A 14,288-nucleotide genomic window follows, 5' to 3' on the forward strand; every position below is an offset into this window, starting at 1 on the left:
CTGTAGACCAGGCTGGTCTCGAACTCACAGAGATCCGCCTGCCTCTGCCTCCCGAGTGCTGGGATTAAAGGCGTGCGCCACCACCGCCCGGCCAATGCTACAGTTTTTGCAAAGCTTTGAAGAATGTAAAAATAACTGGGTGTGGTTGTGCCACCTTTAATTCCAGCATTGGGAGACGGAGGCAGGGGGATCTTTCCTTTGTTTTCACAGAGAGTTCCCGGTCAGTCACGGCAACAGTAATTCAGTTGTTAGAGTGTTTAGGATGCCCAAAACCCTGAGTCAGATTCATAGTACTACATAAACAAAGCATGGAAACACATTACTGAAACCTCAACACTGGGGTCAGCCTGGGTTACGTAGTGAGCTCCTGTCTCAAAAACAACAATAACGAACACACAAATAATGAAATAAAAGTCAGAAGACACACCATATCTAGGTTTAATAACCAAGTATTAAAAAGTGCCTCAGAAGCCTGCATAGTTTTTTGGTCTTCTTCTTCTTCTTCTTCTTCTTCTTCTTCTTCTTCTTCTTCTTCTTCTTCTTCTTCTTCTTCTTCTTCTTCTTCTCCTTCTTCTTCTTCTTCTTCTTCTAATATATTCCCTTTATTCTGCACTGCAAATATTATTGGTTCAATAAAAATGTTAGAATAGCTGTTTTATAATGTTTTAAAGGGGACGAACACAAATTATCTAGAAGAGAAAATTAATAGGACCACAGTCAGGAAAGAAATGGCTGTGTCAGTTGAGGTCCTGGGAGACGTATACACCTTAGCTCACTTTGAAGTTCCCCTTGGGTGAAAAGTTTTAGGAGTAACTTATGCTGTCCTCCTAGAACAATGAATTCTCCAAGGACTGTAGGAAGAAGTCTAGATTCAACCTAGTAGACAGCCGTAGTTTGGCAGCTGATCACAGCTCTGGTTTTGACTCTCCCACTTACCAGGCCAATAATCTTGGCCTGTCTTCCCATCTGTAACTCAGAAAAATATGGACTTTAAGTCTTCTAAGACCCTTTCCGACTCCACGGTTCTCCTGCCTGATCAGGGTGTCTAGGCAAGGACTGCACAGACTGCCACAACAGCTTGACTCGCCCAGGCCCCGCCCTCCTCACAAGGCTCCGCCCCTCACACTCCAGGCCCCGCCCTACCTTGGCCCCAGCCCCTCCCTCCCGGGTTGCACCCTTGACCCCGCCCCCGGGGTGTGCGTCCACCGGAAGTTCCGCGGCACTGGCAGCTCACTTCCGCTCGGCAGGTGACAGCCGCGGGGCTCGGAGCGGCCCGCTGCAGCGGCGCACCCACGGAGAGGGAGGCGGAGGCTGCGGACATTTTGCTGCTGAAGCAAGCCGAGCCGTGGCGCCCGGAGCCGTTTGGACTTGCTGGTGAGGAAAAAGGCGCCCCGGCGAGATAAAGGAACTGAAGGGGTCCGAGGTGAGGGGTCGGCGGGGTCAGAGGTCACGGAGAGGACGCCACGCTGGGGGGGCTCGAGCCGCGTGTGGGCGAAGGTGAAAGGGCTGCGTGCTCATTCATTCACTCCCGCGTGGTGGCCTGGCGTCACCCAGTCACCTGAGGTCCGCAGTCTCCTTTGGAGTGGCCGGCTGGAGAGACTCCTGGACTTAGGCCCCTCCTCCGCTCTGCTTCCCCGTTCCCACTGCGTGGCCGACCTGAGGCCTCCTCGTTCAGGGCTTTATCTCTTGGCCACCGCCCCCCAAATGGGGCAAAAATCTAGAAATGGCCTTATGCCGCCCGCCCCCCGTCCTTAGGGTCCTCAGGGACAAGTTGACGGAATGGGGACACTTGTAGTAGTGCTAACACAACAAGGATGTCTGTCACTGGTTGTCCAGCTCTTTTTGACTTCGAAGCTCTGTGCTAAGCACTCTGTATCCTGATCACAGCAGCCCCTGTAAAGGGAGCTACTATTGCTTTTGTCGTTTTATCCACGAGGGCACGGAGGCACAGGAGGTTAAATCACATATGGAAGGTCATTCGAGGAGTAGAGGCAAAACCAGGCTTCCTATGCAGGTTTCCAGGGACAAAGGAACCAGAAGCCCGTTTGGGGTCTAGGAGTGATTTGATATATCTAGTCACCCGCCATTATATTGTTTGGATTGGTGTCAGGAGGCCGCCTTTTGGCCTCTTGTGTGGTCTGATCTTCAGAAGAAGCATTTGCTTCACGTTCATTAGGAGGCTGTTCTGTCGCAGGCTCTTGCGCTTTCAGTGTTTTTCCTTTCAGGGCAAGAGTCCGAAGGTTTTCCTTACTATTGGGAACTGTGAAAGACCTGAAACTAATATCCAGACACTCCCTTCCTAGTGGTTGGAACAACAGGACCACTTAGGGGATCCTTGACGCTAGGTTCTAGAAGAACCTGCCGGAAGGAAGGGGCTTTGGCCGTGTCGTGGTGCCTGGGAGGAGTAACCTGCCAGGGAGATGGCACAGTGATTTGGTGGCTGGATGGTGGCGTTCTCTTCCTCTGTAGACATTTTCTTGCTCCACTTATGCCTTAGTTTCCCCGACAGCAACACAAAAGGACTTCTTTCCTACTTCCTCTTGAGTGCCTTGAACTATAATGAACCTGTGGAGGTTTTCTTGTGCTTTTGGAAAAAGTAGTAAGTAAAAATGTTACATTAGATGCCTTCTTAAAAAATAAAAGGGGCTCTAGTTCCACACTGGCCAGGATTTCATTGTGTCTTGAATCCATAGCAGTCATCCTGCCTCAGCCTCCCAAGTTCTGGGACTGATTACAGACCTAAGCCACCACACCCAGTTCTCCTATTTATTTATTATAAGCTCTGTAGTCTGGGTTGGTTTTTTTTGTTTGTTTTTGTTTTTTTTTTTTTTAGTTCTATCTAACTCACAGAAACTAATAATGTCACCTTATCCCCATCCTTCCAGAGGATAATTGGAAATAGAACAACTTGTCACAGGCTGTAGGAACAGACACAGAGCTCAGGACTCTAGCACTCTGTCTAGCCCACCTGACCCTCTGTTTCTTAGGAACTGTCAAGAGGCCTTTGCTAGTCCTAGAGACTCAGACCTTCAGAGTCTGTGTAGCGATCATCTAATGAATGTGGGTTGACTGGAATCTTCACACTGGGTAACTTGACAGGCTCAGAGGTCCAATGGAAAGAGCATTCCGACTGCCTGCCAGTCAGCTGCTGGCTCCATCCCCAGGTCAGCAGCTTCGTAGTAGTGTGGCTGGGATAATTCACTTCAATTGGGTTTCTATCCTAATAAAATATGTAGGTATATCTAAGTGGCAGAGCACTTGTCCAGCATTTGCAAGCTCCTGGTTTCCATTCCTACCACCAATAAAAATAAGGTTTTGGGGGAAATGTGGTGGTACATGCATGTAATCCCAGCCACACATTAGGCTGAGGCAGGACGAGGCCAACTTGATCTGTATAGTAAGCTCCAGCCATGGCTACTACATAAAAAGACCTTGTCTCAAAATAATCATAAGGAAGCACTATTGACCCACCTACCGTGTCTGTAGGTGTTAGAGGAGCCTGCCTTGCAGAGCGTGTTACTGTTGACGTGATACCTGCTGGGGCCTGTGTCTGAGGAAGGCTGGCTGCCCCGCAAGGTTACTGCTTCCTTCTCCAGTTAGATCACTAATTGTTAAAGGGTCACTCCCATCCATTCTTCTCACTTCACTTCCTAAAAGTTTGTAAGGACAGTTTAGTTGTGGGTGCAGCTGAGGCTGGGTTGTACTGTCATCGTTTGCCAGTCATACCCGAGACTTGCACATCTGCACTGCTCACTTCCCAAAAACGCTGAAGTCGGGCACCAGAGCCTGAAGTGCTAACAGGAAGCAGGCATGGTTTGTGCTAGGTTTTTACTTAGTTGAGTTTCAGATGGTTAAGGAGTACTTGTTCTTTGAAGGTATTTCTGTTTCTCAATAGATCTTTTTTTCCTAAGATACACTGCTAAGATTATCACAAGCCAGAAGAGATATTGTTTCCCCCCCTGATCTTTATCACTTTACATAGAGAGGAAAAAATACTCTAGTGAGAGAATATAACCCAAGCAGCTGGGGAACCTTAAAAAAATACTACTTGGTCAGGCATGGTGGCACATGACTTTAATCCCAGCCTTTGGGAGGTAGAGGCAAGCGGATCTGTGAATGTGAAGCTATCTTAGTCTATAGAGCGAGTTCCAGGCCAGCCAGGGCTACACAGAGAAACACTGTCTTGAAAAACAAAACCAAAAATAAATAAATCCTACTTGAAAATCCACCAGTAGGTCCTCCTTTCCCTCAGGCTAGACCGCACTTCTTGGCATAGCATCCAGGTCCTTTAGGCTCTGACTTCAACTGGCTCACTGGCTGCATTTCCCATACTCTTCTTCCTCCCAAGCATAGTCAGCTGCTGCCGCTTCTATAAGCTGCACTCTGTGCTTTGTCTTTGCTTTGTGCTCTTCTCTGCCTGTACCCCACTCCTGCTGCTTTTGCCCAGACTCCTTTGCTGGACTACTGTTTGATGCTTGCCGGTTGCTCATTACCGCCATCTTGCAGAGACCTGACTGAGACCTTTCTAGTGTGTGTGGCAGTAATCACAATGAGTGCAATTGCCTGTTTACTTGACTTCCTTTAGTAAAGATCTCTTAGTTGTTGCGAGATCTGTGTGAACTGTGTGTGTCTCCAGCATCTAGTGAGGTGTATGGTGCACACAGTCGATGTGTAGTAAGGGTTTGGGGAAAGACAACTGAATGAATATCCTATTGTATTGTCAGGGTTCCTGGTGATGTCATGTCCATCCTCATGTTGTCCCACTGGTTTCGGGAGAAGTGTGACTGGTAGAGGGACTTAACTGCTCCACAGCCTCCGTAGCTCTTCCTCGTCACCAGAGTGCCTGAGGGCCTCCAGGGTTCTGGGGAGCAGGGAGGTGGTGAGCCTCCAGTAGTGTTGGCTGATGTCTGCCAAACTGGTGGGTTGGATTCTGTCTGTGTTGACCTGTTTTAGCTTTACAAACCTCTAATTCCAGGATGAATCCTGTTAGCTAGTGGAGCCAAGAGGCTTGACTGTGGTCCTAGATTTTGAAGCTTCCTTGTGTCTTCAGCCTTGGACTGGACCTCTAACAGGATATTCTCTAAAGATGGGAGACCCCTTCTGGTTAAGGCAGAAGTATGCCTGATTGGCTAGAGCTTCCCAAGTCCATCAGCTAGGATGCAAGGTTTCAATCTGTTTCTCTCAGTGTACCCTGGGTAGGAGATGACAGAATTGGAAGTCATACTTAAGAATCTTTGATTTTGTACTCGTGTGTGTGTGTGTGTGTGTGTGTGTGTGTGTGTGTATGTGTGTGTGTGTTTGCCACAGAGCACCTCTGGATGGCAAACGACATTTCCCAGGAGTTGGCTCCTTCTCCCATGGGAGTTCCAGGGATCACACTCAGATTGTCAGGCCTGGCAGCAAACGCCCCTGCCCACTCCCACTGGGCTGTCTCACTAGCTGTTTTGTTTTGTACCGAGAGTTAAAGCTCAGGGCCTTATGCACACCAGAAAGGTGTACCACCACTGACCTATATATATATCCTTACTACTTAAAAGGTTTTTTACAAAAGTTATTTTATGTGTATGACTGCCCACATATATGAAAGTGCACTGTGTGTGAGCTTGGTACCCTGAAGACCAGAAGAGACCAACAGGTCCTGTAGGAGTGGAGTTACAGAGCTGCCATGTGAGTGCTGGGAACGAACCTGGGTCCTCTGTAAGAGCAGCAATGGCCTTTTGTGTGGGGTCAGGGACACCCTTGCCATGGCCTTTGCTCATGAAAGTGAGAGGACAACTTTTGGGAGTGGGCTGTCTTCTGCCACCATCAGGGTCCCACCCAGTGCTCAAATCAGGTTATCAGGCTTGGTAGCAAAACCTTCTGTCCCTGGGCCCTCTCACTGACCCTTTCCTCAGAAGCTTTAGCCCAGTGCTTTGATGTCTAAGTACTTCACCAGCTGTGTCATACACAGTCGTAGACGAGGGCAGCGTACACTTTTAACCACACCCTAACTGCTTTTTGAGCTGGAAAGACAGTTTTTGTGTGGCCAGCTGTTGAATCTGTTTGCATCATCTTCATTTGCTGATCTTGAGATTCTGACAAGAGAGACTTCCTAAGTCTAGCATTCATTCATTCATTCATTCATTCATTCAGTGTTTATTGAGGCCTACTAGTGTCTGACACTGGGATGTGCCATAGGTAAACAAGCCAAGCCTAGTTTCTGCCATGCCGTTGCTTTCTCTTGGGAAAGAGACACAGCAGAAGTAGAAAACAAATGTAATGTTTGGAAAACAGAAGACATGGCAGCCAGAGCCTGTTAAAATTGAAGTCTTGTCTCAGGATTCCACTCCTCCAGAGTAAAGCCAGCACCCTTACAGTGACTGCAGCCGTTCTTCTGTCACTTAGTGCCCAGTCCTCCTTCGGCCACAACAGGTCACTCCCACCCACTTCTGCCCTGCGTGGTAGGCATGGAACCAGGACTTCACACTTGCTGAGCTTCTGCTCTGTTGCTTTCCTCCATTCTTAGCCCCAGATGTTTGGTTGGTCTGGCTGTTGTTTCCCTTACAACCATCGCCTCAAGGAGGGCCTTCTGTGGCCACTAGTTTACGTTTTCAACCTCTTCTCCCCCTGCTCTGTGCTGTACTCCTTTCTTGTTTTTGGTTTGTTTGGTTTGGTTTTTATTTTTTTTGAGACAGGGTTTCTCTGTGTAGCTCTGGTGTCCTGGAACTCACACTGTAGAACAGGCTGACTTCAGATTCACAGAGATCTGCCTGCCTCCACCTCCTGAGTGCTGGGATGATGATGATGATGATGATGATGATGATGATGATGATGATGATGATGATTTGCTTCTAAGGAACTGTCTTCTCTGTTGTTGTTGTTGTTTTGTTTTTACAATCTTGCTTATTTGGAAACAGTTCTCTTTCTTTCATTGCACATAACTTCCAGTGCATGGTAGGTGCTTGGTGAATGTATGCAAATGTGTAAAAATACTGGAGAGTAGCAGATAAATACCTTCTGGAGATGGTAGATGTAGGGAATATGTCTTTGAAGTGATGTCATCTAAGCTGATATTTGAAGGATAAATTGGAACAGCTAGGGCAGGAGAGGATAATCCTGATAGGATCAGCAAGTATAGACAATGAGAAAGAAATACCTAGCAAAACACTGAGGGCCTAACCTTCTGAGGTCCTTTCAAGACCTTGTGGGCCTGGTGGTGCTCTCATTGTAGCCCAGTTTCCCACCTCCTATAATGTGCTCACTGAGCCTGTAGGAGCAGGTTATTATGACCTGCCTCACTGAAGGAAGGGGCCTGGTCTGTCTCTCCTCATTTAATCTGAGGACTCAGGGTTCCGTCCTTGAATGTCATGGTAGGGAGCATAGCCGCAGGCAGACATGGGGCAGGAACATAGCTGAGATCTTACATCTGACCCACAAGCATGGGGCAGGGGTGGAGGGAGGGAGAAAGAAAGAACAAACACACTAACTGGGATGGTGTAGGGTTTTGACAAAGCCCAACCCCAGTGACACACCTCCTCTAACAAGGCCACACTTCCTTTAAACTACCACAATTACATATTTACAATTAATTTTTTGTGGGCCGGAGGGTGAATGGAGCCTTGGGTCTTTGCCTCTGAGCTCTCCTCTCAGCCCCTTTCTCCCATTTGAGATGCTGCCACCTGGTCGTCTACCCTGTGCTAGTTCCTCTCACTATAGTATTTATGCTTCACCTTCCATTTATTGGCTGTGAAATGAGCTTGGAGGTCTGGCATTTTCCATTTCAGGATACACAGACATACATGCAGACAGAACACTCATACACATAAAATTAAATAAAAAATTCTCAGTCTCGTAGAGATGTGCCTACCTCTGCTTCTCAAGTATTGAAATCAAAAGAAGAAAATGTCCCCTAGGAGGCAAGGCTGGGCAGTGGCAGGTGCCAATTGACATCTGCAAAGGCCTCTGCATTTTCTGCTAGCAGAGTCCACCACACTGACCTCTAAGGCCATCCCTGAACCTTGTACTTCCTTCTCTAACTTATCTGCTCCTCTCTTCTCTGAGTCCTTGTTTGTTTTGTGATGTAGTCTTGCTGTGAAGCCCAGCTCAGACCTCGAACTCTCCGTTCTTCTTGGTTCCACTTCCCAAGTGAATTAATGTATTTGGCTCAGTAGAGGCTTTATATATTATTAAGGAAAGAATTGCCTTTATCACAGACTCCTTACCACATGGCTGCTTTGGGCTTACATGGTGCTCTTCTCTTGGTGTCATGGCCCTGGTTTCACATGGAGAGACCGCAACTGTAAACCACTCAGTACTGAGCCTGCTTCTAGCTGGCATTGGTGGCTCACTCTTCTCAAGTCTCTGCTTTGTTATACTGGCATTTAGTGAGCATTTCTATGTCACCCATCTTTCCTATCTGCATAATCTCCCCTTCACCTCAAGAGAACTTCCCTGATACTCCACCCACCTCAGGATTAGGATTCTCCTCTGAGCTTTGGTGACAGTTTTCTGAAGGACAGGATCACTCTCCTGTCCTCTGCGATCCCATTTATGGCCTACTGTGTATGACTCCTGTGTGGGCGTAGTCCCAGGTCTGCAATGGGTGACACTTCTCCCTGTGCCTGCTGAATGGATAGCCACAGTTCTCCAGAAAGTGTTCCCTCTGGTTTGTACAAGAGCACAAATTGTAATAAGCCTTGTTCTGTGGTCACTGGTTTCTTCTTATTTAATTAACATGAGAATTGTCCCAAAGATGTCCTCACTAATTTATTTATTTTGGTTTTTTAAAATTATTATTAGTGTTTTGTTTTGTTTTCTGAGACAGGGTCTTACTCTGTAGGTATGGCTGTGTTGAAACTCATTCTGTAGACCAGACTGGCCTTGAACTCAGACCACCTGCCACCTGTCTCTGTCTCCCAAGTGCTAGGATAAAAGGTGTGCACCACTGTGACCAGCTTGTTATTTATTTATTCATTCATTCATTCATTCATTCATTCATTTATTTATTTTGGTTGGGGGTTGGTTTTTCAAGACAGGGTTTCTTTGTGTAGCATTAGCTGTCCTGGAAGTCGCTCTGTAGACCAGGCTAGCCCCAGACTCAAAGAATTGCCTGCCTCTACCTCCCAAGTGCTGGGATTAAAGGCGTGTACATGACTGCCTGTCATTGTATTATTTTAATACAGAGGAATGTGGATCTTTCTTGACAGTAGCTCTTATAAGAGCTACATTATTGTTTGCAGATTAGCGGGAACCTGACATGTGGCTTTGAAATGAGGTTCTTGACGCTCACTGCCTGCTGATGAAGGGTTTTTTTGCTTGCATGTAGTACTCTTCTACCTTTGGGTCCTTTTCATTTTGAAACTTTTAATTACTATGAGCTTCAAGAGATTGCTTTGATTAATCAGTTCTCATCCAAATCCCAAGAGACCCACAGCTTGGCAAGGTTTTCAAGACAGGCTTTTACTAGGCATGTTACCAAACCTGCTGTTCCTGCTGTTTCAGGTAGATAGATGGGCCATAAAGTAACCTGCTATTCAACATCTGAATAACTCTGCAGGGATATGTGGCAACCTGTATCCTGTACCCTTTAGCTTGACCTGCATGCATGCATTTCTACCAGGACTTCAGAGAAGAGGATTTGCCTCCTTGGTTAGAGTTGGATGTGTGACCTGCTCTTAGGACAGTGTTGGGGTGTGGGTACCATCGTTTTCCAGCTGTGTGACTGCAGACAAATGCCTTACACACTCCTGGCTTGTTTTCCCTAACTGTGAGCCTGTGCTATTATTAAAATCATCACAGATATTATAAAGACAGAATTTTTTAAGTTATATACTTTTATTACATTTATTTATTGTGTGTGCCATGACAAGTATGTGGAAATCAGAGGAGATTCCCTTTCTCCACCACATAGGTCTTGGGGTTCACTCAGTTTGTCATGCTTGGTGGCAAGCACCTTTACCTGCTGAGCCAACTTGCCAGCCCCTTAGGACTAAGTTCAAAACTCTATGTGGTGTCTGGCCTTCAGTGTATGTCTGTTGGTCATACTTCTTTAATCACCATCTTTGTTAAGCATTTCATGCCAAGCTTGAGGAACATGAAATATTTTCTCATAGTTGCTGAGCTCACTTTGAATGAGCCTGTGTGTCTGAGCCTGGTGACCGCATTGTCTCAGAGAGAAAGTCTAAAGTCTGCTTGCTCTACGGATGACTCACCTTTGCATCTTTGAGTTGGCTGTGCCAGTTTCCTTACCTTTAAAGTGAACGTTTGCACTTACCTTTTCCTTTTTAAAAGACCAGGCAGAGGATGTCTGCAACTTCTTGGTAGAGTACTTTGTAGGTATGACACTAGGTGCTATCACCTACATCACCAGAAAAAGGTAAATAAGATAAAAGTTGCTCAGATGGGGAGAAGTGCCTGGAATCCGACTCATCCCCATGGAGAGAGGGTCACAATTAGGCAGGGCATAGCACAGAGGGGACGTCTGTGAGATAAACCATTATCTGTGTCCCTGAGACAGCTGAAAGAACAGAACACATGTAATGACCAAAGTGTGGCTTTTCTGTTTAAGGTGAAAGCAAAATGGCAGCTACAATCTAGCCCCTCCATTGTGTGTGTTTCCATGAGTGTGCTGGTGCATGTGAATACGTGCCTGTGCTTGTGAAGACCAGAAGTCAGCTTTGTAATGGTCTAGATAAAATGGCGCAGTTCCCCCGAGGGTGGCAGCTGGGTCCCGCCACCCGAGGCCTCTGTGTGTCCCAGGCGGGTGGGAGGCTGCGGGTCAGAGACCTCTGCAGGTTGACAGGGCAGCCAGTCTCATGAGGAGCCGAGGAGCTGCATGGGTGAGAGACAGAGAGTGAGTTTGGATATAGTTTACTTAGTAAAAGGGAAGGGAGGGAAGAGGAGAGGAAGCCTTAGCCACCTCTTCCTAAGAGAAGTGGGGCAGAAGGAGGGAGGGAGGGAAGGAGGGAAGGGGCGGAGAGAGGAGAAGCTAGACACTAGGGGAAAAGAAAGAGCGCAGGCTGGAAGAGGTAGGATAGCTGCCTTCCTCAGTCAGCAGATCATAGCAAACATGAGGTGGTGTTCCTCACCTGCTGTCCATCTTGATTTTTGAGATGGTCTCTCACTGGCCTGGAACTCACTAGTTAGTCTAGTTTGGCTGGCTAGTAAGGTTGCACCAGGAATCTGTCACAAGTGCCTACCACCAGTCTTTTACACGAGTTTTGGACAACTAGGGTCCTCATGCGTGTTTGATAAGCACTTTACCAAAATTGAGCTTTCTTTCTGGCTGAAGAAAGCCTTTTTCATTCTCTCTCATTCTTAGCCTTCCCCTTTCTTTTCTTTTTGTTTCTGAGACTGGGTCTCACTATGAAACCCAAGCTGACTTGGAATTCATGATACTTGTTGCTCCAAGGGTTGGAATTGCAAATACGCACCTCTTACTAACTCAGTTGTGACTTGAGGTCCGAGTCCCTTGTAGTAGGTTTCTGAGCAGCTGTCATCATGGAAGGGTTTAACGGCTGAAGTCCCAGAGGACTATTTCCCTGCTCAAATACCTGTGCCTTCAGAGATGGGTGCTTGCACCTGAGTCAGACCTCCTTAAATGGTTCTCCTCTCGTTCATTAACTCACCAAATGCCCTCACTGTGACACACATGCTAACACGGCCGGCCATCCTCAGAGCTTTTCAGTGCAGAGATTGGACGGCTCTAACAAGACACTGCCCACTGCCCTGGAAGGAAGGAAGTCCCACCCCTGCAATGTTTGGCCCTGTGGAGGATGAAAACACTTTCCTCCTCAGAGTGTTATGGTTTTCCCTCCTACTGAGGACTTAATAAACAGAGAATGTGTTACTCACCTGTAATCCTAACACTCAGCTGAGGCAAGAGGATCATCAGTTTGAGGCTAGCCTGACCTACGTAATGAAGTCCTATGTTTTAGCTACTTTTCCATTGCTGTGATAAAATACCGTGACCAAAAGCAACTTGGAAAGGAAAGGTTTTAGTTTGGTTTACAGCTCCACACCATAGTCCATTGTGAATGAAGTAAGGACAAGAACTGAAGCAGAAGCCACAGAGCAATGTTGCTTACTGACTTGTTCAGCCTGCTTTCTTATATACCCCCGAGACCACCTGCCCAGGGGTGGTACCATCCATAGTTAGTTAGCTCCATAGTGAGCTGGGCCCTCCCACACCAATCCTTAATCAAAAGGTGCCGTACAGACTTGCCTACAGGCAATCTAGGAAGAATAGGGAAAGGCATTTTCTCAAGATCACTTCTTGATAAATATGTCTAGGTTTGTAGCAAATTGACAAAAAACAAAACAAACAAAAACCAAAACAATCAGGACATCCTGTCTCAAAAACCCAAGCAGGGCCTGTGAGATGATTCAGTGGATAAATGCATTGTCCACCAGGCCTGATGAACTGAGTTGATGATTGGGATCCACACGGTGGAAGGGGAGAACCAGCTCCTACAAGTTGTCCTCTCACGGCCACACTGACGCTGTGGCGTGCACATCCTCCACCCCACACAGACAAAGAAAGAAAGGTAAAGAGGCCTAAATAAACAGAAAACTAATAAGGTGTACTGGCTCTGACTGGCTACTGAATTTTTCCCTCCTTGATCCCTTATATTATGCATTTACAGTGATCACATTCGACTTCCTTTTATTTGACACACAAAAAAAAAAAGACCCAAAAAAAATCCCCTAGTGGGGAATCATATTTTAGTGGCAAATCAGAACATTTGAAATGTGGGAGAAGTCTGTTCTGTTTTTCTATTGTTTTGTTTTGCTTTTGTTTGTTTTTTATTAGTTTTGTTTTTTTGTTTGTTTGTTTGTTTTTGGTGTGTTCTGAGACAGGGTTTCTCTGTGTAACAGTCCTGGCTGTCCTGGAACTCACTCTGTAGTCCAGGCTGGCCTCATACTTTCAAAGATCCACCTGCCTATGCCTCCCAAGGGCTGGATTAAAAGGTATGTGCTATTACCACTTGACCTGACTGGTTTTCAAACTGCACTGAACTATGGGTTTCCAGGGGTCCCTGATGAGGGGGAAACCCTGAGACACAGTTGGGTGAGTCGGGATCTAGCCCCAGCCTTCCTTCTGTCATCTCAGCTCCACTTTCACCTATTGTATATTGTATATGTTGGGGGAGAGGGTCTGAAGTTCTTTGACAACTGGAAAATATATGGCCAGAGTTGGGAGATTTACTTTCCTCCCAAGGCCACACAGCTGTTTGTATAGCAAAGCCAGACTTCTGGCAACTGTCTTGGAATTGGCTCAGCCTTGCTGTGTTTGTTGAAAGTTAACTGCAAAGCCTTCTGTTCCTGGTCTGTCTGGTACTTGTCACATAGTATGATTTGTTGCAAGTCCTTGGTTTTGTAACTTCCTTGGGAACCTGTCTTTTCATTCACTAAGTGAGCCAACATTTGGTAAGCTCCTGGAATGTGCCAGGCACAGTGCCAGTCACTGGTTTGACAGCGTTAAAGAGAAAGAACAGATCCCAAATTAGAGGCATGAAGAAGGCTGTGGAAGAGGTTGGAGATAGGAGTGAGTTCAGTGCTGGGAGGCCTGTGTCCCTCTGGATACAGAGGAAGAGAGTTAAAGCTGGGGCTAAAGAATGAGCTTATTGATGGACGAGCATTTGGGATAAATGTACCAATCAATCTAAGCTGCTTTATGTTTAAACAGGTAATGTGTATAAACAACACATTTCTATCAAAGGGTAAATGGAGAGTCAGTCTCACACCCCATTCATTAATCACCCAGCTTCCTTTTTGGAAGAAACCACTGATAACTTTTCTGTCCTTTTAAGGCTAGTGGATGTTGGCCGGGCAGTGGTGGCAATGCACATCTTTAATACCAGTGCTTGGGAAGCAGAGGCAGGCAGATTTTAATGAATTTGAGACTAGCCCGGTCGGTCTACAAAGCAAGTTCCAGGACAGCCAGAACTGTTACACAGAGAAACCATGTCTTGGGGGAGAAAAAAAAAGATAGTGGATGCATTTGCAAACTTTTAAGGTATTTGCTTTTTATTAATATTTATTTAAAATAGTGATACTAGCATACTTCATATATTTTGCATTTTGCGTTTCCATTTACTGTCTTGGATAGTTATGATAAAAGCATGTTGGGATGGAGAGAGGACTTGAAGGTTAAGAGCATTGACTCCTCTTCCAGAGGACTCAGGTCCCACATGGTGGTCACAACCATCTGTAACTCCAGTTCCAGGAGATCCCACACCCTTCCCTGGCCCCTGCAGGCACTGGGCATACACATAAAATAAAACTTTTAAAAAAGTATGTAAAACTGG

The 14,288-nt window shown here is 46.4% G+C and overlaps 1 protein-coding gene across 5 annotated transcripts in view; it reads left to right on the forward strand.

The window, feature by feature from the left end:
* The window catches only part of Ap1b1 (adaptor related protein complex 1 subunit beta 1), a 103,662-nt gene that overhangs the window by 47,962 nt on the left and 41,412 nt on the right, over positions 1 to 14,288 (forward strand). For 4 of the 5 annotated variants that reach the window (XM_005366153.2, XM_013353366.2, XM_005366154.2 and 1 more), the window contains exon 1: positions 1,236 to 1,374. The exons of the other annotated variant lie outside the window; for it this stretch is intronic. The gene's annotated coding sequence lies outside the window, so the exon portion shown is untranslated. Of the gene's footprint in view, positions 1 to 1,235; positions 1,375 to 14,288 lie in introns of those variants that run through there. 5 annotated transcript variants of the gene reach the window in all.

Source organism: Microtus ochrogaster, unplaced genomic scaffold (assembly GCF_000317375.1).
Source record: "Microtus ochrogaster isolate Prairie Vole_2 unplaced genomic scaffold, MicOch1.0 UNK6, whole genome shotgun sequence".
Taxonomy (NCBI): Eukaryota; Metazoa; Chordata; class Mammalia; order Rodentia; family Cricetidae; genus Microtus; species Microtus ochrogaster.